The 27096-nt window shown below is 40.2% G+C and overlaps 1 pseudogene; it reads left to right on the forward strand.

Annotated features, from left to right (window-relative positions):
• The first annotated feature begins 3590 nt into the window (after window positions 1–3590).
• The window catches only part of LOC123946053, a 97694-nt pseudogene continuing 74188 nt past the window's right edge, over window positions 3591–27096 (forward strand).

Below are 27096 nucleotides of genomic sequence, written 5' to 3' on the forward strand. Positions count from 1 at the left end.
GTGAATATTGAAAAAAACTATTCTAAAGTTGATATGGAGAGGCAAAAGACCCAGAAAAGCCAATCCGATATGGCGAAGAACAAAGTCAGAGGAGTAACTTTAAGACATGGTATAAATCTAGAGTAATCAATACAGTGCGGTACTGGGGAAAGAATAGACAAATAGATCAAGGAAAGAGAATAAAGAGTCCAGAAAAAGACCCACACTAACATAATCAATTGATCTTTGAAAAAGGAGCAAAGGCGATTTAATGGAGAAAGGATAGTCTTTTCATCAAATCATGCAGGAACAACTGGACAACCCATGCAAAAAACAAACCAAAAAACCCCCACAAATCTAGGCAAAGACCTTACACTTCTCAAAAATATTAACTCATGGATCATGGGCCTGAATGTAAAATGCAAAGCTAAACATCTGAGAAGACAACCTAAGAGAAAATCTGGGTGACTTTGGGTGTGACAATGATAAAGCCAAACATTTTTTGGATAGAGTGCCAAAAATGTGATCTATGAAAGAAAATCTTGATAAGTTGGTCTTCATTAAAATCAAGATCTTCTCTGCCAAAAGACAACGTCAAAAGAATAAAAAGAGGAGCCACAGACTGGGAGAAAATATTTGCAAAAGACACATCTGATAAAAGGACCATTGTACAAGATATACAAATATCTCTTATAGCTCAGTAATAATAAAAAAACCTAATTAAAAATGGACGACCAAAGACCTTAACAGACAGATTATGAAAGAGGATATACAGATGACAAGTATGCATATGAAAAGATATTCAGTCTTGTATGGCACTAGGGAATTATAAAATAAAACAACAATAGGATGCAACTACATACCAATTAGAATGGCCGAAATCCAAAATCCTGATACTGCCAAAGGCTGGTGAGGATGTGGAACAACAAGAATGTTCATTCACTGCTGATGGGAATGAAAAATGATACAGTCTCTTCAGAACAGTTTGGCAGAAATACACTCTCATCTTGTGATCCAGCAGTCATACTCCTTGGTATTTACTCGAAGGAGCTGAAATGTTCTATCTGTATAAAACCTGCCCAATAATGTTCATAGTAGCTTTCTTCCCAATTGCCCAAACTTGGAAACATTCAAGATGTCCTTCAACAGGTAAGTTGATAAGCTGGTACATCCTGATAATGGAATTTTATTCAGTGATAAAAAGAAATGAGCTATCAAGCCATGAAAAGACATGGAGGAAACTTAAATGCAGATTTCTAAGTGGAAGAAGCCTGTCTGAAAATGTACATAATGTATGATTCCAATTATATGTCACTCTGTAAAAGACAAAACTACAGAGACAGTAAAAAGATCAGTAATTGCCAGGATGGGGAATGGAGAGAGGAGTAAATACATAGAGAGCAGGGCACTTTTAGAAATTATTTTCTGACCTGTAATGGTGGATATATGTCATCCATTTTTAAAAAGATTTACTTATTTATTGAAGAGAAAGAGAGCAAAAGAGCAAGGTGGAAGGGGCAGAGAGAGAGAGAGAGAGAGGCAGAGAAGCAGACTCCCCTATTAGCACAGAGCCTGATGCAGGGCTCAATCTCTGCACCCTGAGATCATGACCTGAGCCAAAATCAAGCGTTCGACATTTAACAGACTAAGCCACCCAGGCACCCATATATCATACATCTGTTAAAACACACAGAATGTGCAACACAAGGAGTGGATTCTAATGTAAACTATAGATTTTCATTAAAAATAATTTATACACATTGGCTGATTAATTGTAACAAGTGTGCCACACTAATGCAAGATGTTCACAATAAGAAAATCTATGTTGGGAAGGTGGAATATAAGGGGGTTTATAGGAACTCTCTAGCCTAATACATTATATACCTGTTTTCAGTAAACTTGCTTTTCTGCTTTGGTAATGTGATTTTTTTTTCCTGGATTTATTATCATATATTTCGTTCAGTTTTCCATGATTGGTTTAGGAATAGTGTATATGGATTTTAATTATGTGATTGCCACATTTCAGGTGAGATGAATGGTACTTCTTTGAGAATACAAGAAATGTAATATTTGTAGTTTCTTCTGGTCCCCTAAACAGGCTCATAATTCACAGACACAGTCATTTACATATACACCATTTTTCTCTAAGAAAATAAAAGGGTATCTATCTTGCCTTCCCCTGAAGAAATGATAGAGGAGAAGCAAAAGGCCACCTCTAAACAAAGACCATTTTTGTTTAGAGATAGAATGATTAAAGAGTTCCAGTGCAATTCATTCATTCATTTGATCAACAAATATATATTTAACAAGACTGTATGCCAGATTCTGGAGAAGCTGTGGTGACACTGTCTTTTCCTTCAAGATACTGTGGTCCTGTAAAGAATTCCGTCAATTGATCTGGCAATTACAATGAACATAACGGATGCTATGATAAGGAAGAAGGACTGTGCTATGGATCTTGGCACTTAAGAATTCTGAAAGTACTCCTGCATGGCTGGGGTTCGTTTGCCAAGGTGGGAGTGGCATGAAATAAACCCTGAGAGGCTGGGTCATAAATGACATTTGCCTTTATCCTGAGGGATTTGAAGTAGATTCAAACCCTTCTTGTATTCCAGGAAAAACTCTCTTGACCTCTTCTCTTACTCTTGATGACCATGGATGCAGTTCCTCAAATGCCCTCACCAACTTCATACAGGAACAATCTAAGAGTGCCTCACCCTTCTTGCTTCCTGACTCCAGTTTTATCTGTGCAAACCTCTAAGCATTCATGCAAGGGCACCATGCAAGTACAAGGTCCTATGAATGCCTTATGGAGCAATCCTTGACCACCTGGGGATAGGAAATAATGATTAAATGCTTCCCTCTTTCTTCCCCCAGGATAGTTCTGAGCTGTATTTCAAAAGACTACTCAGAAGGTCCTGTAGAAGAGAGCATCTAGTTTCCCACTGGAATGGTCAACTCTATTTTGTATTCTTGTATTGGTTTTCCCTTTTTCTCTGTTTCACTCCTTCTTGCCTCACTCTCCCCCCACCCCCAGGATCACATTACCTATATATTATCTTCACGTTAGCTATTGTCTCCTCTCTGCTTTCTAAGGAATCCAGGATAAGACACACAGGCAATGACATGAAAGACATATAATTTTTATAAATTTCATATATTATATATAGATATTGATAATAATAAGATACTATTATATATAATATATTATATATCTCATGTACATTTATATATATTAGAATGAAAACCTTGGAGGACACAAGAGAGGGTGTTCATAGAGGCAACAAGACAACCGGGTAGAAGTTTTTACGGGGATGAGAGAAATAAGGTATAGCTTGAGGTTTATGAGGTTGGAGAGGATTTTTAAAGGGAGCTAAGCAGGCAGATGGTATGATGTAAGAATGATATTCTTCTGAGATTAACCATAGACAAAAACTGGCTGCTTATTTTGCAGGCATGGCTGTGTAAGGGCATATTTAGCCAGAGTGGCTCCACCTTGGTTGAACAGCCATTTTGTTGTTTATGCAGTAAAATTAAACTGACCCTGCCCCCGCCCCCTCCCCCCTCCCACGGGAACTTACTTAAAAGCAAGTCCAGGAAACCAGTAAAATATGGTTGACCAGTTCCTGCTAACAGAGCCCAAATACAAGGGTCGGTCCGATCAGGTGGCAATAACAGAGCCCGAATTTAGGGATGAGTCGGTCAAGTGGAGACATCCAATCAGTGGAGTATGCATATTGTCTCCCTAGCTACCAAGGAGTGTGGGCCCTGCCTTTTGGGCAACTTTTGGGCGCCAATTCTGACTAAGGAGATAGACTAGTTCAAATAGCTACTATGGGTTGAACCGTAATTCAATTGGCCACCCATGTGTGACCTACCATGACTGCAGCTTTCTCTGTGTGTTGCAATCTCATTGGCCACCTGTGTGTGGCCATGCTCAACCACATGGCCTTTGCTTTATAAAAGTTAGTCTGTGAGGCTGGGGGGTGGCTGCCCTCTCTGTAAGAGGTGGCCCTGAACGGTTGGTTTGATTCTCGATGCTTGGCGCGAAATAAAGCTTTGCTTGACTTTCGCTTTGTATCAGTCTCACTCCTTTGATTACGGACCTAACAGCTGTAGGTCAAGTTTCCATAATGAGGAAAGTGATTATCCATTACATGTTAGATTACGGCTGTGAGGATGATTTGGGTTTGATCAAGCTAGTGTAGAAAGGACCACACTTTTAAGAACTTGAGAGTCTTCCCAAAGGAATCCTATTCAAACATTTATTTTGTTTGCTATGCCATGAACATTGTATCTAAAATTAAAATATGGCTGTGAAACTAAATTTTGTCCTTTCAGGTAATACACATTCTAAAATCCTAAAGTAATAAGTATTTTTAGAATTATTTCTTGTCCAAGACTCCTAATTATGCTTTATGCAGCTCCAACATACCTATATCTTTATACTAGTATAGTCTAGAATCATCTATTATAGGCTAGAGTAGTAAAGGAAATGCCAGAATCAATTTTACTTATGAATAAAAAAGTCTGACTCCTAGAATTCTCTGTTTAACAAGATGGCCGTGCAATGAAGTAATCTTTCTTTTTTTTAGCCAGTGCTATTGTCTTTTGATGACTTCCACATCAAATCTGATTTATTACTTCACCTGGGCAAATACTAGTACCGGAATGGCAGGCAAGCTAAAATGATCTCTATCAGAAATACAAGCTGGGAACTCTTTTTTTTTTAGAGAGACCATCTTGGGTTCTTCTGTCCAGGAGTTGTTCTTCTCTAATTCTGACCAAAGAAAACCTACTGTGCATTGTACTTTGGCTCTTTGAACTGTATAATAACAGATTCTAACCCGAACAAGTTCATGCATATGAAATAAACTTAATGGCTGGGCTAGTTTACCACTTAGCCTTTTCTCACTATCTTCTTTTTTCCCATCCCCTTTTTATTGGATGCTTCAACCTCATTACTATTTCAGGGAAAAACTGGGTCTTGTCCATCATTTTTGTTGTCGCTTTCTTTTTCCTGGCAGACAGAGCTTAAAGTTTCAATAGAGGAAGTGGGGAGGGATACAACACATTCAGAGTTTATGAAAGACCTTATTTACCATCAAAGTGAAGGTTTCCAGATATGAGGGCCCTCTTTTCTTATGCTCTCAAGTCTTTGATAAGGAATTAAGAACTCCTGCCAGGGCTACAGAAGACACTGAGAGGTGCCTGGCAGAAGGCACTACATGGTGTTCTGAAGCTGTTTATTAATTACAAATGGTATTGAGGAATAATACACCGAGGAACAGAAGAATGGGGAGAAACTGTTAATATCATAATAATTTCTATGGGCACTTTTGAGAGACAATTGGATGTGCACACTTGAATATTTTTCTGTTAACGTCCTTGCACTTTTTTATTTTTTCAAAGCATGCCTTGCAGCTTCCTTTTAACAGAATTACTTATATTTATAACACTCTCCTACTCAATTATAATTCCTTAAAATGGTGGCTCTCAAATATTAGCAGGGCTAAGAATAATATGAAAACCCGTCAAAAGAGTTTAGGGCTTGCATCTCTGAGATTCTCCTTCAATACATCTAGGATGAGGCCCAGAAATGTTTAACAAGACCTTCGTGTAATGGTCTGTGAAATACCTTCAGAAATATTTGCCTAGAGATCAAGTCTCTGTGGTCCTCAGGCCATAGGTCCATGCAATGCATGTAGAGTTACTCAATACACACGTTTGTAGATTCAAGGCAAATGGTTTGGGTAGGTAAAACCCCACTGGAGATTCAAGCTCAATATATTACTCTCAGAGATAAGGCTGAAGCTCTAGTGGGTTGTATATAAACTAATTATTTTTGATAAAAGGATAATGGCATAAACAGCTCTCAAACTTGGGGGGGGCAATTGGTTAGAAATATATATATATATATATATATATATGTATATATTTATCTATAAGAGTGCCTGAATGGAAAGCCTGATTTATTTACTCACTTTTTATATTGGAGAAGGGTGGATGTAAGGAGGAAATGCATTCATTCCTTGTGGTACATTGTGTAAAGGCTAAACCATGTTTGATTTTCCCATTCATTGCTGGATGTGTGTTTCCCTTGTCCTCCCTTGTTTCTTTTGTTTATTGTTTACTAGGAGTTATGAGATCTGCTCTTTAATGCCCCTCCTCCTTTGTTCTTCTGCCACAAGGTGTGAAGCCATTTGCTTATTTGTCCTTTGCTCAGAGCTACCTGTAGATAGGCATGCACAAAACAAAGGAAAATCATATCTTGTCCATCAGCTCCTCACACATTCAAAAGCTGTGCCCTTAATAAAAGAAGAATATTTCACTCCCTCTTTGCTCTTTGAGGGATGTAGGGATTCATCATGCTCTGAAAAGATATCTCTGATAATTATTTTAATGTAAGTAATGTGGAAAATATCTTTTATTTTTAGAGTTTTGCTAATGCTTTCAACTATTGGAAAAAATTAACATGCTACTTTCTTTCATCAAAACCATTCACTCTTCAGTATATTTAAATGTCATTAGTGTGGAGTGCTTCCAGTTCTAAGTAGGAATAAAATGACACTGAAAAATCAATGTGGATAATATAAAGACAAAAATATATATGGATTATTCTGCTTGGAATTGTAAATGTTCAGTGCTCATTAGCTTCTGATTCTGTTTCCAAGTGAGAAAAGGCAATAAACATACACATTACAATCAGGCCATGCTCTGTGTTTCTCTCCTTTTTCAAATCCTAAGAATATATCTGTATCTCTATACCTTTACGTGTATCTACATATCTTTTGATAACCACTCAATAACAGCTTTAGACAAAGCTGCTCATTTAGTGACACTGTGTTAAATCATAGCACCTCTTAGAAACAAAATTGGCACAAGTATTTTTGCCTGTGATTAAATTCACATACTATCTTGCTATTGAAAAAAAGTCATAGGCATGCAAAGCACCCCTCCAAAACAGCACAGTGCAAAGGGGGATGCTTATTCTATCTGGAGTCTGTTTGTTTGGGCCAGGGCTGTCATTTTCCCATAGTGTCTTCATTTATTATGCTAACTGACTTTCCAAGGGCAGGCAGGAGGGTATCTGCTCTGTGAATTATTCTCGGTTGGGGGGCTTTTAAAAGCAAACCTATTTTGTGCCCAAACAAAACCAAAAATCAATGTGTTTCTTTTCAAAGATGGGAGGGTTAATACCATGGTTGTTTTGTTCCCATCCAGTTATGTAACCTTGGGAACTTGTTTCTTTGCTTTCAGGATTTGTACAAAACACATTAAAGCTAAACAATAGGCGGGAGTCATAGAAGCAACCCTGGAGCTGTGTCTTGGAGTTCCTCCTCCTGGGTTTGGGAATCTCCAATTAGTTTTATCTCAAGTGCTGACTCCGTGTGTGTGTGTGCGCGTGTGTGTGCTTAGTTAGCCGGCATGCAACACACTTCCCCAGGGTTGTTTCCTTTTTCCTGAGATTTGGCGAAGGGTAAAGTGTCGGAGTCACATGGATACAAAGCATTTGATGAATGTCCAAGTCACCGCTGTGGCTGTCGGAGCTGCCTCTCCTCCAGCCCCGGCCGCGTGAGGCCGGAGCCACGGGGCTCAGCCTACAGGTCCCGGGCAGGAGCCATCTCCTTGTCTGCTCAGAGCCTCGCGCCTCCCGCGCCGGAGTTCCAGCTAGCGCACTCTACTCTCCCAACACCCCAGCCTCTCCCCGGCATGTAAAGTCGCCCATACCTCCTCGGACTTCTCAGAGGCAGCAACCTTCCCCTCTGGCCGGCGCGGGGCGGGGCACCAGTCGGCACCCGGCATAGCGCGCAGGACTGCAGCCCTGCGTCCCGCCGCCCACCTCGTGACCGACGAGAGCCGCGGGGATGCCAGCGCCGAGAGCGCCCAAGACCTGGAGAAACAGCTTCGCCTGCGCCTGTTGCATGCTCAGCGAGCTCCAGAAGACCGAGCGGGACTATGTGGGCACGCTGGAGTTCCTGGTGTTGGTGAGTGTGTCCCCGCGCGGCGAGGCAGGGGGTGGCGGGTGGCGCGGGGCGCGGATCCAGGAGAGGCCGCTGGAAGCGCGCGCGGCATTGTCTACTGGGGATGGGGTACCGCTCCCAGCGTTGCGGGACCATGAACCCGCGCACGGACACTATGCTCGCCCGCACGTGGACCCCGGGCGGGGCTGTTTCACGCCTGGACACGCAATGAGTTTGCCAGGGCCTTGGAGATAGGCGGGCTTGAAAAGTTAGCTCCAATGGGAGAAGGCTCTTGTCCCCGGAATCCCTGCTTACCCCATCTTTCCTCACTCTTTACCCCGTCCCCGGCTGCCTTATGTAATTTTTTTACCCTCTTCTCTTCCTCCCCTGGGATTTTAAGACTTTGGCTTGGTGATTAAAGTCAGTTTACCACATTCAGGCACATTTAGTTAAAAGAAAAAAAAAATCCTTGATTGCTTTAGAGCTTGAGTTCATTATTCAGATTAGATGGCAGCGAAGTCCCTTAGTTATAATAATCTTTGAAACATAGGATTCTGGCGGGGGCTAGAGAACTAGCAGCGGGGTTATGATCTCTAGCTGCTGTTGGCTATTAAAGCCACCTGTGGTGCTTACCGTGTTCTAGCTCTGCAGTCTCCTACCCCCATCCTCCATCCCGGGTTTAAATTTGTTCCCCGCTCAGCTTCTGGATTCTCTGTTCACACTGAGCCCAGGAGAGTAGTATAATAAAACTAGTGTCAAAAAACTTCAAGATTTCATAGAAAGAACTGGCAGGAACTTTGTTTCAAAGTTTCAGCTTGACGTATTGGAAGGCTGCTCTGGAAACGTTTCATTCATTTTAGAGCCAGAAGGGGCAAAACTGAGTGAAAGAAACTTCTGAGACATCACTCAGAAATTGAATTTTTTCTATTCATTGTTGCAAAGACAAAAGAGCATTGGCTCCTTTCCACCCAGATGCCTGGGAGAGCATAGGACTGAGGAGCTCTTAGCCTTTGCAATCTAACTCACATCTTCAAACCTTCTGCTCCTTCCACCTCCGTGTTGCGTGCCCTCGTGGTCCAAAGGGAAATGTTTCAAAGGCCAAAACTTTCCGCTCAGTGTTCTGTAAGATGTAAACTTTCTGCTTATAATTATGGTAGAGGAATTCACTTCTTTGCTATGTCAAGAAGGAGAGAACAATGTTTCAACACAGGTTGACTTCTGGTTGACTTCTCAAATTAAAATCAGTATACCTGAGCCCCTGGGGCCACATTCTTTGGAAATATTTAGATATTTGAGAATATATGTGTAATTGGTGATAAATTGGATTGTTGTACACTTCCATGCAGCAATGTTCTAAAAAGCATGTTTTTAAGATTTGACTTTTTTTTTTACAAAGTTATTACAATATTATTGACTATATTCCCTATGTTGTATGTTTCTATGACATTTTATAATCAGAAGTGTGTACTTCTTAATCCTCTTCATCTATTTCACTTATCCTCCCACCCCCCTCCCTGCTGGCAACTGCTTGTTTGTTCTCTGTATTTATGAATCTGTTTTTCTTTGTTGTTGTTTGCTTGTTTTGTTTTTTAGATTCCACTGTAAATTAAATTATATGGTGTCTTTCTGTCTGACTTACTTCACTTGGCATACTACTATCTGTGTTGTCACAAATGGCCAGATTTAATGCTTTTTAATGTCTGAGTAATATTCCATTGTGAATTTCATATTCTATTCCATACGACATCTTCTAGATCAATTCATCTATAGATGGATGCATAAGTTGCTTACATACTGTAAATAATGCTGCAACAAACATAGGTGTACATATATCTTTTTGAGTTGATGTTTTCATTTTCCTCAGGCAAATGCCCAGAACTGGAGTTACGAATCATATGATACTTCTATTTTTAATTACTTGAGGAACTTCCATACTGTTTTCCAAAAGGGCCCCACAAATTTACATTACCACCAACAGTGCATGAGGGTTTCTTTTCCTCCATGTCTTTACCAGCACTTGTTATTTCTTGTTTTTTTTGATACTAGCCATTCTGACTGATGTGAGGTGGAGATTTGACTTTTAATAGCTTCAGATTTGCCTTTCATGAAACTTCATTGGTGACAAAGTTCTTTGACTTTTGAAAAATCTGAGCCACTTTTTAAACTGTATTAGTTACTTCTTTCTAGAGGTATATGAAAAAAGTACTGTGCAGAGTCCTGAATTGTAGAAATAGAGATCTAACCTAATCTACATCAAAAACTAATTTGTTGATCTTTATTTAATATATGCGTTTTTCCTCTAACCTTAGCACTTGATTATTAAAATTGAAAACTTATTGCTAGATAGAGTTGGGTAGGAAATTGTGGGAGGGGACACATGGGTGGCTCAGTTGGTTAAGCATCTGCCTTTGGCTCTGGTCATGATCCCAGGGTTCTGGGATTGAGCCCCACATTGGAGTCTTTGCTTAGCAGGGAGCCTGCTTCTCTCTCTGCCTGCTGCTTCCCCTGCTTATGATCTCTCTCTGACAAATAAATAAATAAAATCTTAAAAAGAAAAAAAAGAAATTGTGGGAGGTATAAAGTAAATTAATTATATGTCCCTATTTACAAGTAGTTCATTTAATGATTTCATTCTTCTTATTTCATTCAGAAATTATTGACTCTTCCACTTTTATTTTTCTTTGTCCATTATTTTGTGCACGTACATCCAGTACTTATGCACAAACATGTTCACACACACACAAACACACTAATTGGCCTGTCATCCTAAACAAAAGTTTACCCTGACTTCTTGTTAATCATAATCATTGAAAGCCTCAGATCTACTTGTAATACACTTTTAGATTTTTTCTGAGTATTTATTTTTTCATTATTATTTATAGTAACACTGACTATGCATGTATTATTACTTGTTCACCTTCTGTTGATGTAGTCAATCTAGTTCTAACTTTAACGTAAGGTAATAATATACCAAGCTTTAAAAATATTCAAACTCTTTGGCCTGGCAATTCTTTTTCTAGGAGTCCATCTTGAAGGACTGATCAGAAATGTAGACAAACCATAAAAGTGATTTTTAAAAAAAGTTAGCACTAGTATTAAATAAGGGGTACATTTGTTGTAAAAAATCTGGTAGTGCATTTCTAAGCCAAATGTAAATATTTGTTAGATTAGTCATTGTTTTAGATTTCTGTCATTGTTTCAGCCATTAACATGCAGGAAGGGTAACTCTTATTTTTATTATGAAGAGATAGAAAATGTATTTTTAGTTTTATCAAGAACATATTTTTGACTTACAAGCCCATAAATAATCAAACAAAATGGTATTTTTTCTCTTGATGAAATGATCATATGACCTGAAGGGGAAAACTTTTCATACTAAGATCTTTTATACTTCTTTTTCTCTTAAAGATTTTTTAAAAATTTTATTTGAGAGAGATAGAAAAAGAGCATGTGATCATGAACCAGGGGAGAGGCAGAGGGAGAAGGAAAAGGAGAAGCAGAGTCCCTGCTAAGGGGAGCCTGACTGGGGTTCTATTCTAGGACTCTGGGATTAAGACCTGAGCATTTAAGTCAGATGCTTAACTGACAGAGTCACCCAGGTACCCCTAAGATCTTTTATACTTCTAATTCCTTTCTGTTCTCATTTCCAACCCTTTCATTTTTTAAAGCGGGAACAACTTTCCCACCCCACAGATAGCTGGTATATAGAGTGATTCTCGCTTCCCATGGGATCTCTGGCTTCTTTTGTTTCTTACTAGCCCTTCTATCCTTTTGTATTCCCACTGGGCTTTCAGGGCTCCATTCCTTGAGGAAACTTCATAATCCTGTCCTCTCTGCTGTCCCCCCTACCCCATGCCAGGCTACAGTGCTCACTGCTTTGTAGTTTCTTCTTCCCTGCACCAAAGGAGGCTTATACATGTATGTGTTTACTTTGGTCTCATTCTATTAGAATGTAAGCTTCTTGAGGACAGGCCGATATTTTACTTGTGTGTTTTTCCACAGAATTTTGTGCAGTGCTTGTGAAATCATAGGCCATACCAAGATCAGGATGTCTTCCCAGACCCATCTGAGTGAACAGAAGAAGGGCAGAGCAGGGCCAGCTTCATGGGTGTGCATGCTGTGCGCTTTGCTCTGGGCTTCGTACTCAGAAGGACCTGGAACTTGGTTTAGAGCTCTGATAACACTGTCTTGAAATTTGTGCTAGTTTTATCTTTGAACTTGTGTTTTACAAGTGAAGTCCATTGGGATAGTAGTGTGAGTAGAGCTAATATATATATGAAAGAAAGAGAAAAGCTTTATATTTTAATACCTCTTTTTTTAAAGACTTTATTTGACAGAGAGAGACAATGAGAGAGGGAACACAAGCACAGGGAGAGGGAGAGGGAGAAGCAGGCTTCCTGCTGAGCAGGGAGCCCAATGCAGGGCTCAATCCCCTGACCCTGGGATCATGACCTGAGCTGAAGGCAGAGGCTTAACCAACTGAGCCACCCAGGTGCCCCTATTTCAGTATCTTTAATAACACATTTCCCCCTGCTTTTTGAGCAAAAGACCTCACACTTTTATTTTGCACTGGGCCTGGAAAATCTTGTCGACACATTTCACTCTGGCATTGTGGCCGGTTGGCTATGAACAATTTTTGTCTAAAATGGGACACTTCTGAGGGTGAAAGGGAGTGTTATTAATAATTACACTGGGAAACAGATGTAACCCTGGAGTGTTCCTGGCAAATCAGAATGTGCTGTTCTTCCATTGCGGGCACATGAGTTACATGTCTTGTCATAAACAAAAGATTTTGAAGTTTGTTACCTGCCTAGGCGCTGACCTCAGATAGCCCAGAATCTGAGTCCTGTCTCTAATTTACTAGTTAACTTTGGACACATTCCTAAACCTTTCAAGCCCCATTTTCTTCATCTGTAAAATGGGGAACCAATAGCATTTCTCAAGGTTGCTGTAAGGATGAGATGATGGATGCTTTGGGCTCTGCCCAGTCCCTGACTTACAGGAGTGCCCTATATATGGTTACTGTTATTTCTTCTGATGCTACAGTTGCTACACAGAGGTACCCATACTGGTCAGCCTTAGTGTCTAATTTTTGCATGGGTGATATTCCTCTTTACACTTTCTGTCTCTGAGTCTCTTCTTTACTTCTTCCCCCAGTGTTTCCCCTTCTTTTCATGCAGTCCTTCTTCCCATGATATTCTTATTTTTTAGAAGATTTTATTTATTTACTTGTCAGAGAGAGAGAGCGAGTGAGCGCACACACAAGCAGGGGGAGTGGTAGGCAGAGGGAGAAGCAGACTCCCTGCCGAGCAGGGAGCCCAGTGTGGGACTTGAACCCTGGAATCATGACCTGAGCCAAAGGCAGACACTTAACCAACTGAGCCACCCAGGTGTGCCCCATGATATTCTTATACATACTCTGTTGACTTAAGACTGCAAGAACACTTTGCAGTCTATAAAACAACAACCATAGTTAGTATGCCATTTTACAGTTTATAGTAAATAATTGCATATTTATTATCTGATTTGGGTTAATATATATGCCTCTTACTCTTTCAAATGGTGCTCCCTAGAGTTCCAGGGTTCTGTGGTTTGGCTTCAGGATTCTGTGGTTTGGCCCTCATAGAGGGTGAGCAGGAACTGAGTTGGATGGTTTCAGGCTTTCCACTCAATCTCTCCTAGCACAGCCCCACCTTCTTCTGATTTGTGCCTTTGCTAAAGCAGTTAGAAAGCCTCTTACCTAGATAGTAAACTCCAAGAGAACAGGAGTGGTGCATTTTTCTCTTAGGTACAGTTTTCTTGGCCTAAATATAGTGGTGTGTAAATAGGTACACAGGGAAACAAACAAATCAAACAAAAGCAAACACACAGTTTGAATGAGTCCAAAAACAACTTCCTTCAGTCACGATCTAACTTTTTCCAGGCAAGGATAAACGAATTCAACACATTACCTTTAGGTTTGTGCTATCCCGGCTGAATTGTGTGATCGTCAAATTCATATGCTGCCATCCTAACCCTCAGTATACAAATAATTACAATGCCATGTGGGCGAGGCAATGATAGAGTAATAAGCAAAGTTGCATGGAGGCATTAAGGGGCCCCTTCAGTCCAGGGTCAAGGGAAATTTTGGGAAAGAGGTGACGGATAGCTTCTGAGGGATGAGGAGAATATGCCAGACTGGGAAGACAGCTAACTATCCATCCAGAAAGAGCAGCGTGTTCCCTGTGATCTTCATATGACATTTTGGGGCTGCTGGCATGACGGTGCATAGGCGATGCTGACAATTCTTTGTTGACGGAGACTGATAAGTTCTACATGCTTTTTGGATACTTTTGGGTATTGGTAGGAGGTGAAGTAAGTTCAGTCTAGTTTGAGAAGGATTGTGTGTTTAAGAATTCTTTCTCCCTTTCTTTCTTTCTCTCTATTTTTATTATTTATTTGAGAGAGAGAATGAGAGAGGAAGAGAGAGAGAGAGTATGAGGAGGGGAGAAGCAGACTCCCTGTTGAGCAGGAAGCCCGATGCTGGACTCGATCCTGGGACTCCATGATCATGACCTGAGCTGAAGACAGTCTCTTAACAAGCTGAGCCACCCAGATGCCCCAAGAATTCTTTTTTTTTTTTTTTTTTAAAGATTTTATTTATTTATTTGACAGAGAGAGATCACAAGTAGGTAGAGACGCAGGCAGAGAGAGAGGCAGAGAGAGAGGAGGAAGCAGGCTCCCCGCGGAGCAGAGAGCCCGATGCGGGGCTCGGTCCCAGGACCTTGAGATCATGACCTGAGCCAAAGGCAGCAGCTCAATCCACTGAGCCACCCAGGCGCCCCAAGAATTCTTTTTTTATTTTTATTTTTTAAGATTTTATTAATCTATGTAAAAGAGAGAGTGGGGGAGAGAACATGAGCAGGGGGAGGGACAGAGGGAGAAACAGACTCTCCACTGAGCATGACCTGAGCCAAAGGCAGACACAACTGAGTCACCCAGGCACCCCTAATTGAAGAATCCTGACTTTAACTAAAAGTAGTAGGAAATCAATTGTGAGGGGACACCTACTGTCCTGTTAGTAATAAACAAATTTGAGAGCTCCAAAGTTGGCACCGGAAAGGGATGTCTTGTGGGATAAAGTTACTAGGCCAAGATTTCCTGAATCACTGTCTCTGAATTTCACCTTGGGATTCCTTCTCTCTGTTCCCTATGTCTACGACCTCTCTGGTCCTCAGCAATCCACTTAAGCATACAGAGAAGACCTTTCCTTGCTTCTCTTAATCTGGGACATGTTATAATCTTCAAAACATTATTCTTGAGTAGGGAAGAACAGAGGCCAGTAATCCTAGAAACAACATGAAACACAAACATAGTCCAACTTGTATAATAGAGATTCCTGCTCCTAACCAAGTGACCTTTCAGGGCCGGAGACTCGGACCTATTTTTATCTTAAGCCCCAATGTAGTTCCTAACTGACCCCCTGGCTGGGCACTACTCCTGGGCTGACTTGGGGGAGTGCTTTGTTTTCTAAACATTAACTTGAACATGTATGTATGAGGATGGCCTCAGGACACTGCCCTTAGGATGTCTTGAGTCTCGTAGTGAATACACCTTAGTTCATTCATAATTCAGATATTTGGAATATTAATCATTATGGCCAGAGCCTACTCCCTATACAGAGGAATGTATTTTTAGTCTTATGGTTTCATCTGCATAGTTGTACCTTATTATAATGCCATTAATATAAGAATAGTATCTACTGAGATTAGCTTTGTTTCTCAGCAAGAGAATTCTGTCAGTAGGATTGAGGAATGAAGACTGGAGTCTGGTTCCCATTGGGAGCTTCTGCCATTGCATTGGTCCAGGTAAGAAATGTGGAATGTCTGATTTAAGACAGAATCAATGAAGAAGATAAACAAACCAAAACAGAATAAAACCCAAAACAAACCACAAACAGGAAAACAAGCACCCACCAACTAGGAGACATCCTTGGTTGGAACTTTTGGTAGGTGTGTTCATTCAGAAGTGGAGGTTTCTGTAGAAGGGAGAACATTGTGTGGAACTTCAGCCTGTAGTTTGAAAACAAGATGAATACAAGGGACAGAAGAGCATTGGGAGGAGGAAAAAGGTGAATTTGGTTTTGGACTCGCTGGGCTGCAAATTCTGCTGTTTTTGAAGATATGAATATGAAAGTTAAGAAAGAATTTGGGGGGCGCCTGGGTGGCTCAGTGGTTTAAGCGTCTGCCTTCGGCTCAGGTCATGATCCCAGGGTCCTGGGATAGAGCCCCACGTCGGGCTCTCTGCCCATCAGGGAGCCTGCTTCCTTTCCTCTCTCTCTGCCTGCCTCTCTGCGTACTTGTGATCTCTGTCTGTCAAATAAATAAATAAAATCTTTAAAAAAAAAGAAAAAAAGAGAAAGAAATTGGGGCAAAAATTAGAGTTCTAGAAATTAGCTTATCATATTTTTTTGAAGTCATCAGGTGGATGAGATGCCCTAAGGGGATGAACTTGAGGAAAAAAGCCATATAGACACAGGGTAGGTTGTTGGAAAGCCAGCATTTGAAGGATGGAGGAAGAAGTAGATTGCATGGGTGACCCAGACTGAGCCATCAAAGGTTGAAACAGAGAACCAGGAAAGAGTGATCTCTTGAAATCCAAGGAAGGACCTAGTAGTACCCAGGAGAAAGTCTTCCTTAGAACTTTTGAGAAGTAGGTGGTGGGAAGACTGAAAAGGCCCCTGGATTTGGCAATTAAATGCCTATCATTGGGCTTTAGTTCAGGAGTGTGTGAGCAGAAGACTGACAGACAATGAGCTGAGACCCCAGTGGAAGGTGAGGGATGAAGACCAGTGGAAAAACTATACTGAGACTTTGTCAGTAAATGCAAGGGGAGAAGTAGGTTAGTAACAGAAGCAGGTGATTTTGTCGAGGGATGTTTGAGGAACTGCCATGTCACTAGGAGATAAAGAAGATCCTTGGCAAGATTCACTGCCACGAAACACCCACAACAACACATCGTTGCATGTGTTGCACACTGTAATGCCAAGAGTGGGCCGGCTGTCTTGGATACTTTTAAATTTCTGCTGCTTCTCTAGTGTAGCATGTGAGGAACTGCTGGGATGGCCTTTGTGCCTCCTTTTGCACACTCACCAGCATCCTGCTGGGACAGTAGGGTGCGGTGCATGGTACAGAGCATGGGTTTAGGGAATCTGATGACCTGGGTTAAAGTCCTGGCACTGAAACTTACAAACTGTGTGTAACTTTGGGCAAATTACATAGCCTCTTTATGCTTGGTTTCATATTTGGAAAATACATTTAATAATATCTCACAGGCTGGCCTCAAGTTCAAATCAGCTTCTGTAGGTATAGTCCTGATAGGTAGTAAGGCTTTCCTCTTTTTCCTTTCTCTTCCTGCCTCACAGACAGAGTCTGGTGGTTGTTGAGGCTACCTAGCCTGCTTCTGTGCCCTTTCTCTTCCAGCCTGGAAGCATACTGGAGGTTTTAATAGATAAGTTTTAATAGAAAGGTCCTGAGGAGGCTGGAGGGGCCTTCAGGATTGCTGGTGAGGTGTGGTCTTCGAGGAGGAGAGGGAGTGGTAAGGGTGTGGGAGATGCGGGTTGGGAGTGTGTGGAAGGTGCAGAGTAGTTTGCCTCTGGGAGGAACGAAGGATACAATGCCTAGAGTTATTTTAGAGGAGAGGGGAGTTGGAGGTTTCTGCCTGGTGACCTTTACTTTTCTATGAAATTGAACTATTGTTTTCTTTGTGTTCTGTTTTGTTTGTTTTTGCTGAGAGTAAGGCCTATGAAGACAGTGGTAAAGATTTGAAACATACACTTTCAAGAACAGTAAGGGGAACTGAACTCAGGTATCTGAGGTTGGATGTCTGACTGTCTTTGTGTAATCATTCTTTTATTTATTTATTTATTTTAAAGATTTTATTTATTTGACAGAGAGAGATCACAAGTAGGCAGAGAGACAGGCAGAGAGAGAGAGATAGAGAGGAAACAGGCTCCCTGCTGAGCAGAGAGCCTAATGTGGGACTCGATCCCAGGACCCTGAGATCATGACCTGAGCCGAAGGCAGCGGCTTAACCCACTGAGCCACCCAGGCACCCTCTTTTATTTATTTTTGCTATGATTTTTAACAATTTTATTTATTTATTTGAAAGTGGGGGGGAGAGAGAGCATGAGCGGTGGGGAGAGAGATAGAGGGAGAGGGAGAAGTAGATTCTTCTGCTAAGCAGGGAGCTCAACGAGGGTAGAGGGGGGAATGACTCAATCCTAGGACCCTAGGATCATGGGATCATGACTGAGCCAGAGCCAAAGGCAGAAGCTGTTTAACTGAATGAACCACCCAAGCACCTCATGCGTATTCTTTTAAAAGTGACTTTCTTAATGCAACATATAAATTTAGAAGTCAAAATAGAGAAGTAGCTTCACCTGATTTCTTATATTATGACTAGGTTCAAATCTTGGAAATAATGACATAATCATTTTTTTAAACCATGACACAAATTGTGTAGAACTTCTGTATTATTACATTTAATGCACACAGCAATTACTATGCACATTCTTTTGAAAAGGAACATTGATTTATCTGACAACATTTTGATAACATTACATTTTTTTCTCAGTACTGTCTTTTAGCATTGTTCTGTTGAGTGTTCTCTTATTATATACCTGGTTTATACTTTAATTCCAAATAAAATTGTTATATTTGAGTTTTGAGTACAATTAGTTTAACCTAAAAATAGTTGTTTCTGTTTACATGAATTCTTTAAAATTATTATCTATAATATTTACTTTTCATAATAGATGAATTTTTATTCTCAGTGTATTGTAATTGCATTAGCTATATTAAAATCAAGATTTCTTTGACTTATTATATTATTGCCTCAAACAATAACAAATTCAAAATCACCCCTTAATAAATGTTTCTTTGCTTAAAACTATTGTTGGGCCAATTTTCAAATGGTGTTCAGTATATTCATTCAAATCCTGAGACATCTTATAAAAACTTTTTTTTCAATTTTTTCCCATTCTCTGAACAATCATTGAATTTTATCCAAGAATTCAATGATTGTAATTTTAAGAAAATTGATATGTTAAGTTGAGGTTATGGTTTTTAAACATCTCTAGTTAGTATAGATAACTTCAGACTTTGATTCCATGCATAAATTTGTAGTATTCTAGCCTTACCATATAGCTAAGCATACTGTACAAAAAAGGACCTGTGTTGTTGGAGAGTAGCTAAGCCAAGGACATTATGTTCTGTCATCAATGTGAAATGAGTATTTTCCATTAAAAGACAACCCCTTCACTTGGAAAGGTTAAATGGTATAATACTTAAGAAATGACGGCATCGGGTTAAATTTAGAATACTGACATAAAAATATTCTCTGGGTTAATAGCAAAAATACAGTAATATAGAATATGAATGAGTAAACATTTTTATTTATTTTAAAACTTTGTTTCTCTGGGAGAGTCGCCTAAGAGTTGATGTCTGTGTTTGACTTTGCTTTGCTACTTTTGTTATTTTAATTATCTATTGAAGTTGTCTTCTTGACAGTAGAAGAGGCTTTATAGATGGTGACACATTTTCAGTGATTGTGCAAGAAATGTGGATGTTTTCCTTTGCTGCCTGGTAATGCTTCACCTTGGCCTCGCTTTCATGCTCCTTTGGTTTCTAGTTTTTTTCTTGTTTGAGACTATTGCCCCAAAGAAACAAATCTTAGGATTCCAGAAATAACATCTCCCATTCCAAAGTTTTTTTTTTTTTTTCTGTCAGTAGCACTTGGGGGAGAGCTATGGAAAGACATTTTATCATCTAGATGTTAGTCCCATACTTGCATATTCCAAGATTGCTTTAATAGTTCATTATTTCCCCAGAACTAAAATTATGGAAGGAAAGGGAATTTTCATTTTCTACACTGTGTATCTGTGTGTTGGCTTTTGTGTGACTTTAATATATTTTTATATGTTATGTAGGAATATTTTTGTATTCATATATTTATTCTACTAAAAATTTTTGAATATTTTAAACACTTTATGCCGGGGTTTCTAGTATCTCTTGAATAATGAGATGTCTGGCAGAGATTTCTAATCGCTCCCAATGTCCAATATTCTTTTCTTCCATAGTGATAAAAGTTTTAGCTCAGGCCATGATTATCTAACTTAAGATTGCATGTCTCAGCCTCCCTTGCTGTTAAGTGTGAGCCTATGAATAGGGTCTGGGTAGTGGGTTGTGAGCAGAAGTGGCATGGGTAACTTCCAAGGTGTACCTTGATAATGGAGGAGTATGCACTCTCTCCCTTCTCCCTGGGTGGTGTGAGGATGTGATGGTAGGAAATGAGGCAGCCATTTTCGACAACGATTTCATTGAAATGGAGTCACATGTTGAGGATAACAGAACAACAAAACAGAAAGAGTCCATTTCTTTACTAAAACAGTCTAACTGGTATCCTGTCAAAAATGGGTCTGTAAAAATAAGTCAGTATTTACTTAACTCTGCCCTAACATCATCTTTTTTGACATTTTTACATTGTGCTTCCAATTTTTCACTGATTTATGCAAATTATTAATGAATTGGCAAACTTTAATCGATTTTTCTGCCTTTGTCTTCACTGAGTAATCCTAACGTTTTAAATTTATTTCTAGCTTTTCTTTAATGAAAGTTCACCAGTGATTTCCCTGGAATACACTAAAACTACACTCTCTTTTGCTCTTGGTAAACTTTCTTTTTTTGTTGTTAGAAAAAGAACAGTATATTTATTTATTTATTTTAAAGATTTTATTTATTTATTTGACAGGTGGAGATCACAAGTAGGCAGAGAGGCAGAGAGAGAGGAGGAAGCAGGCTCCCCGCTGAGCAGAGAGCCCGATGCGGGGCTCGATCCCAGGACCCTGATATCATGACCTGAGCCCAAGGCAGAGGCCTAACCCACTGAGCCACCCAGGCGCCCCAAGAACAGTATAATTTTTAACCTATGCTTCTATATTTTTTTTTCCTGAAGGCCAGGTTTTGTGTGTTTGTTGTGTATATTTGTAAGAACATTTGTTCAGCTGCTTTGACTGAGGTTAAACAACAGTGGTTTAAACAACACGGATTGTTTGTGACTATGAAAGCCGTATGTAATCAACATGGCTTTTTGTGTGTGTGTTCTGTCTTGGAGCTCTGCTTATTTAATTTTTCAATTCGATTGCCTAACAGTATTTCAGAGGAGTAAGCAGCTTGGCTCTATCAGGTCATTGAGTATCCCAGTCCTTCTATCTTATTGCTCCACCATCCCCTAGGACCCATTAAATCAAAGTCTATAGGAGAGAGAGCCAGGCATCAGTATTTTATATAGTTTCTCCAGGTGGTTCCAATGTGCAGAAGGTTGGAGAACCAATACACGAGGGTCTTCTTGTCCATAGGGGTCGAAGCTGGCTTACAGACCCCTTTCTCATTTCAGCTCTAAGGGGACAGAGGCAAATTCCACACATCACTTTCAATCTCATCCCCTTGGCCAGAACGTCATTACATGGCTGAACCAGCTGCAGGGGAGACTGGAATAGTGCTATCTAGTTGGGTAGCCATGTATACGGCTGAAATTTGGGAAGTTCTGCACTAATATGAAGAAGTAGAAAATAAATATTGAGGAGCAAGGTGTAAAACTTAGGCTCCAGTGAAACATTAGGATTGGTTCTTTTTTTTTTTAAGACTTTATTTATTTATTTGACAGAGACACAGGGAGAGAGGGAACACAAGCAGGAGGGACGGGAGAGGGAGAAGCAGGCTTCCAGCTGAGCAGGGAGCCCGATGTGGGGCTCAATCCTAGGACCCTGGGATCATGACCTGAGCTGAAGGCAGATGCTTAATGACTGAGCCACCCAGGTGCCCCTAGGCTTGGATCTCAGAAAATCATATATATTAATTCTTGGGTTCCTTTACTATAAGAATCTGTTCTACTTAACATATAATTTGGATTATTTCCCCCTAAACTAATATATTCTTTTCCACATAGAAATCTATCTAATATTTTGTCTATCTCTTCACATATGTTTGTAAGAGCAATGTAAAGGGTTTTTTTTTGTTTGTTTGTTTTTGTTTGGTTTTCGTGGTTTTTATTTTTGTTTTTGTTGTTTTATTTTCCCATTGGTTTTCACTACAGGAAGAATGAAGAGAGGGTTTGGAAATTTTGTAATTTACATGTTTGTAATTAAACATGTTTTTTTTCCTGAAGTCTCAAACAAATGATAAAACTGTCCCAGGAAAATCTGGAGATCATTTAATATGTCTTTGTTGTATGTCAGGCACTGGATATTCATGTATAACTCACAACTCCTTTCAAGGCTTGTATCATTTTAACAAATACCTAAGTATAGTCTGGTTGGTTCCTCAGTGAGAGAGGGGGGATTCTGAGCCAATCCATTGTGCAGCTATTCCAAGAGGTTCTGCTGGTATTTACTGGCCCAGGCATTTCTAGATTGTGGGAGCACTGTGATTAATCAGGACTCAGAGAACCAAGGCAGATGTTGGGATCAGGGCGCAGAACTTGTTGACTCCGGAAGTACACAGAAGCTAGAAGTCAGGAAGGGACAGTAGTTCATTTCAGGCAAAGGAACAAGAGCAAAGGAGCAACAAGAATCGCCTGGTCAATCCAAGACAGGGGTCAGAGCCAGGCAAGCACTCAGGAGCCAACAATTACCCAGAAGTCAAGAGTTTCCAGGACAGAAATGAGGAAATGCAATGAATCATTTAAAAATAGACAACCTTAGTTCTACTGTTGGATATCTGTTAGTGTATATCATTGCTAAGGGTGATTTCAGTGTGGATCATTTTGGATCTCCATGTGCTTAATTACTTACTACTTACTCTTGGTTTTATGTGTTGAAAGTGGCTCATGGGTGTCCTCTATATGATTAAATCATATGCTATTTGAAACAGGGATTAAGTACACACACGCACACGCACACCCAGACACACATCCTCACTCTTCAGAATGTATGTATTGTTCTGCATTCAGTGGATTTTGTATAATTGGCGTTGGTAGAAAGCATTAATGTAATTAAAACACAGAGAAAGTGAACTATAATTCAAATGGTTGTTATTCCTGGAAGTGCTCTATTTGCCAGGACTACTTCTTTTGATGGGATAGATGAGGGAGAGGAACAGGCATTGTGGTAATCCCAGAATGACGTTTGATAAATAAGCCACGTTCTATAGGTGGGGCCATTTTTCTTAGCTTCTAGCAAGGACAGTTAGCACAGCTGTATAATCTTAGAGTCCAGAAGGGAATCATGCTATGGATAGATGAATATAGCTTTCAAATAAAATATGAGAAGTTGATGTTTCTCATGTATATTTTGAAATAATAATTCTCACATATAAATTTTACCTTCTCTGTATGGTGAAATTTTCTGAGGATAGCAAATATTCTTTGGGCTTTAGGGCTGTTTTTTTTTTTTTAATTATTTTATATTTAAAATTGACTTAATTATAAGGAATTTAATGAGTTATATTATCAGAAAAAAAATTTTTTTATTTGTTTATTTTCAGCGTAACAGTGTTCATTGTTTTTGCACCACACCCAGTGCTCCATGCAGAACGTGCCCTGCCTATTACCCACCACCTGGTTCCTCAACCTCTTACACCCCCGCCCCTTCAAAAGCCTCTGGTTGTTTTTCAGAGTCCATAGTCTTTCATGGTTCATCTCCCCTTCCAGTTTCCCTCAACTCCCTCTCCTCTCCATCTCCCCAAGTCCTCCGTGTTCTTTGTTGTGCTCCACAAATAAGTGAGACCATATGATACTTGACTCTCTCTGCTTGACTTATTTCGTTCAGCATATCTCTTCCAGTCCCATCCATGTTGCTACAAAAGTTGGGTATTCATCCTTTCTGATGGAGGCATAATACTCCATTGTGTATAGGTACCGCATCTTCCTTATCCATTCATCCGTTGAAGGGCATCTTGGTTCTTTCCACAGTTTGGCGACCATGGCCATTGCTGCAATAAACATTGGGGTACAGATGGCTCTTCTTTTCACTACATCTGTATCTTTGGGGTAAATACCCAGCAGTGCAATTGCAGGGTCATAGGGAAGCTCTATTCTTAATTTATTGAGATTATCAGAAAATTTGATAGTTTAGTTGATAACTTCAATAGATTCTTAATTTTAAACATTCACATTTCTATAGTTGAGTATTTGGTTCAGATTCAACTTTAATGGCATCAGAAAAATATATGCAAACCTAAATGAGAGGTCCAGGAAGTCAGCCAGGATATTTGAATAAAATCTTAAAAAAGAAAAAGTCTGCTAACTAGACTTAAAGAGAAAATTATAGCTTTACTATATTGTATTATATATTCTTTCTACAAACCATTTCTTTTCCAGCTTGTCAGTATTAAAGTTCCAATTATTCTGTGATATTCTAGAATTTTCTTTTCTAGAATTTAATTTTTGCCAAGTGAAATCTGTAGTAATTTTGTAATAAGTAAAGACAGAACTAAGCAATCAGTAAAAAAAAAAAAAAAAAAAAAAAAGGAATGGAATTGGAGTGATTTTTAAATTTATTTCAAAACCAACTTACATGTGAAAAACCTTTTAACAGTGCAATTTATGTCTCAGGTCAATTTAAAAAATACCTCTTTTAGGGGCGCCTAGGTGGCTCAGTGGGTTAAAGCCTCTGCCTTCAGCTCAGGTCATGATCCCAGGGTCCTGGGATCCAGCCTCGCATCGGGCTCTCTGCTCAGCAGGAAGCCTGCTTCCTTCTCTCTCTGCCTGCTTCTCTGCCTGCTTGTGATCTCTGTCTCTGTCAAAAAATAAATAAATAAATAATCTTAAAAAAAAAAACCTTTTTTATACTAGGCCTTATGATTTAGTCTCTTCAATAATTGTTTTAAAAGCATAAGATTCAGGTGTTTTGATTTTTTTTTTTAAGATTTTATTTATTTATTTGACAGAGAGAGACACAGCAAGAGAGGGAAGAGAAGCCTGGGGAGTGGAGTGGGAGAGGGAGAAGCAGGCTTCCCGCTGAGCAGGGAACCTGATGCGATGCGGGGCTTGATTCCAGGACCCTGGGATTATGACCTGAGCTGAAGGCAGATGCTTAACGACTGAGCCACCCAGGCACCCTTGATTCCTTTTTTAAAGACTTATTTATTTATTTGAGAGAGGGAAAGAGAATCTTAAGCAGACTCCCCACTGAGCACAGAGCCTGATTCCAGGATCAGTGGAGACCACCCCTGCCGAAATGAAGAGTCAGATGCCTAAGTGACAGAGCCACCCAGGCACCCCCAGATATATTTTTTTAAGATTTTATTTATCCATCTGAGAGCAAGAGAAAGCGAGAGAGGGAGAGAGCATGAGTGGGGTGAGGAGCAGAGAAAGCAGCAGATTCCTAGCTGAGCAGGTAGCCCCATGTGGGGCTTGATCCTGGGACTCCAGAATCATGACCTGAGCCGAAGGCAGACACTTAACCAACTGAGCCACACAGGCCCACCAATTTTGATTCTTAATATTCCAGGGCATATTCATTAAGCACGTATTGCATGCCAATCACTGTTCTAGGCTGGGAGGAGGAGTTAAAAATCCCCTGTTTCATGGAGCTCCCTTTCTTTCTTTCTTTCTTTTTTTTTTTTTTTTTAAGATTTTATTTATTTGATATATAGAGAGAGATCACAAGTAGATAGAGAGGCAGGTAGAGAGAGAGGGGGAAGCAGGCTCCCTGCTGAGCAGAGAGCCCGATGCGGGGCTCGATCCCAGGACCCTGAGATCATGACCTGAGCCGAAGGCAGAGGCTTAACCCACTGAGCCACCCAGGCGCCCCTGGAGCTCCCTTTCTAAAACAGTAGATACAAGATAAATGAGTGAACTATTTGGTATATTAGCTAGTTTAAATGGCAATGAGAATGAGTGAAGCAGATGGAGAATAAAAATTTGTGTATGTTTTTACATTTTATATAGGTTGGAAATTCAGAAAGTCACTCCTCTCTGCAAGGCTCTAAGAATATTTAAAAATAACTTTTTTATTTTTGTTTTTTGACACTCTTAACTCAGGCAGTACCTAAGAGGAAAGTGCTACTCAGGTCTCTTGTTCAGCTCTTCAGTATGATTATAATCTAATGATGAAATTAATTTAAAAAAATTTTTTTTAAAGATTTTACGTATTTATTTGACAGAGAGAGATCACAAGTAGGCAGAGAGGCAGGCAGAGAGAGTGAGAGGGAAGCATGCTCCCCACTGAGCAGAGAGCCCGATGTGGGACTCGATCCCAGGACCCTGAGATCATGACCTGAGCCGAAGGCAGCGGCTTAAACCACTGAGCCACCCAGGCGCCCCTAATGATGAAATTAAACCCAGATATACATTGCTAATAAATTTAATGGAACAGATTAGCAATAGCTTAGTGAGTGTAAGACTTAAGGCTTTAACTAGTTAATTCTTTAGCTGTCATTTCTCGGTACACTGACTTTAATAGAGTAGGCACATGGTTTTTTGGAGGTTCAGCAAACTAACAATGTATCTACCTCACCCTGTCACTGTTACATGTTTATGCCATTGAGAAGCTTATTTTGTAGAGTGTTTGTCAATACGGTTTCACATCCTGGCAGCTTTGTGTCTAGTGGGAATTGTAGCCGGGGTTAGAATCCATCACTGGTGGGAACTAGCCAGCTGAGCAGTGCACCACCTCGGGGAAGCTTCTGCTGGAAATGAAGTGTCCTTCAGCCGTGAGTGGACGAGGTGTGGAGGTGACAGGTTGGGGATCCTGAAGGTGCAGCAGGATCTCAAGCCAGTTTTATAACTGTTACCTTAGATAATCCCAGATGAGTTAAAGCTAAGGTATGGAATGCTTTTTTCCGTTTTATCCATTAAGGTCTTCCCCTGAGAGGAAAAAGGAAGGGTAAGGAGTGTACCTTGTAACCCCTCCCCATTCCTTGTTCGGATAGTATTAGCTCCCTTGTGGCCCTATAGAAGTGACTCCCTGGAGAAGTGTGGACAGCTGGAGGCAGCCCCTCTGTGGCCTATAAAGTGTCATTGGGAGCCACAGCCAGAGACTGTGGGGGAGGGAAAGGGTCACTTCAGGACTGTGGAAAACGCTCCCTTTCCCCTCAGCATCCTAAGGCCTTGTTTCTTGTGTTATTGTCAGTAGAGTCTGGGAGCTTGGATTCTGGTGCTGAAGTTTTTTTCC

The sequence above is a fragment of the Meles meles genome, chromosome 1 (genome assembly GCF_922984935.1).
Source record: "Meles meles chromosome 1, mMelMel3.1 paternal haplotype, whole genome shotgun sequence".
NCBI classification, from domain to species: Eukaryota; Metazoa; Chordata; class Mammalia; order Carnivora; family Mustelidae; genus Meles; species Meles meles.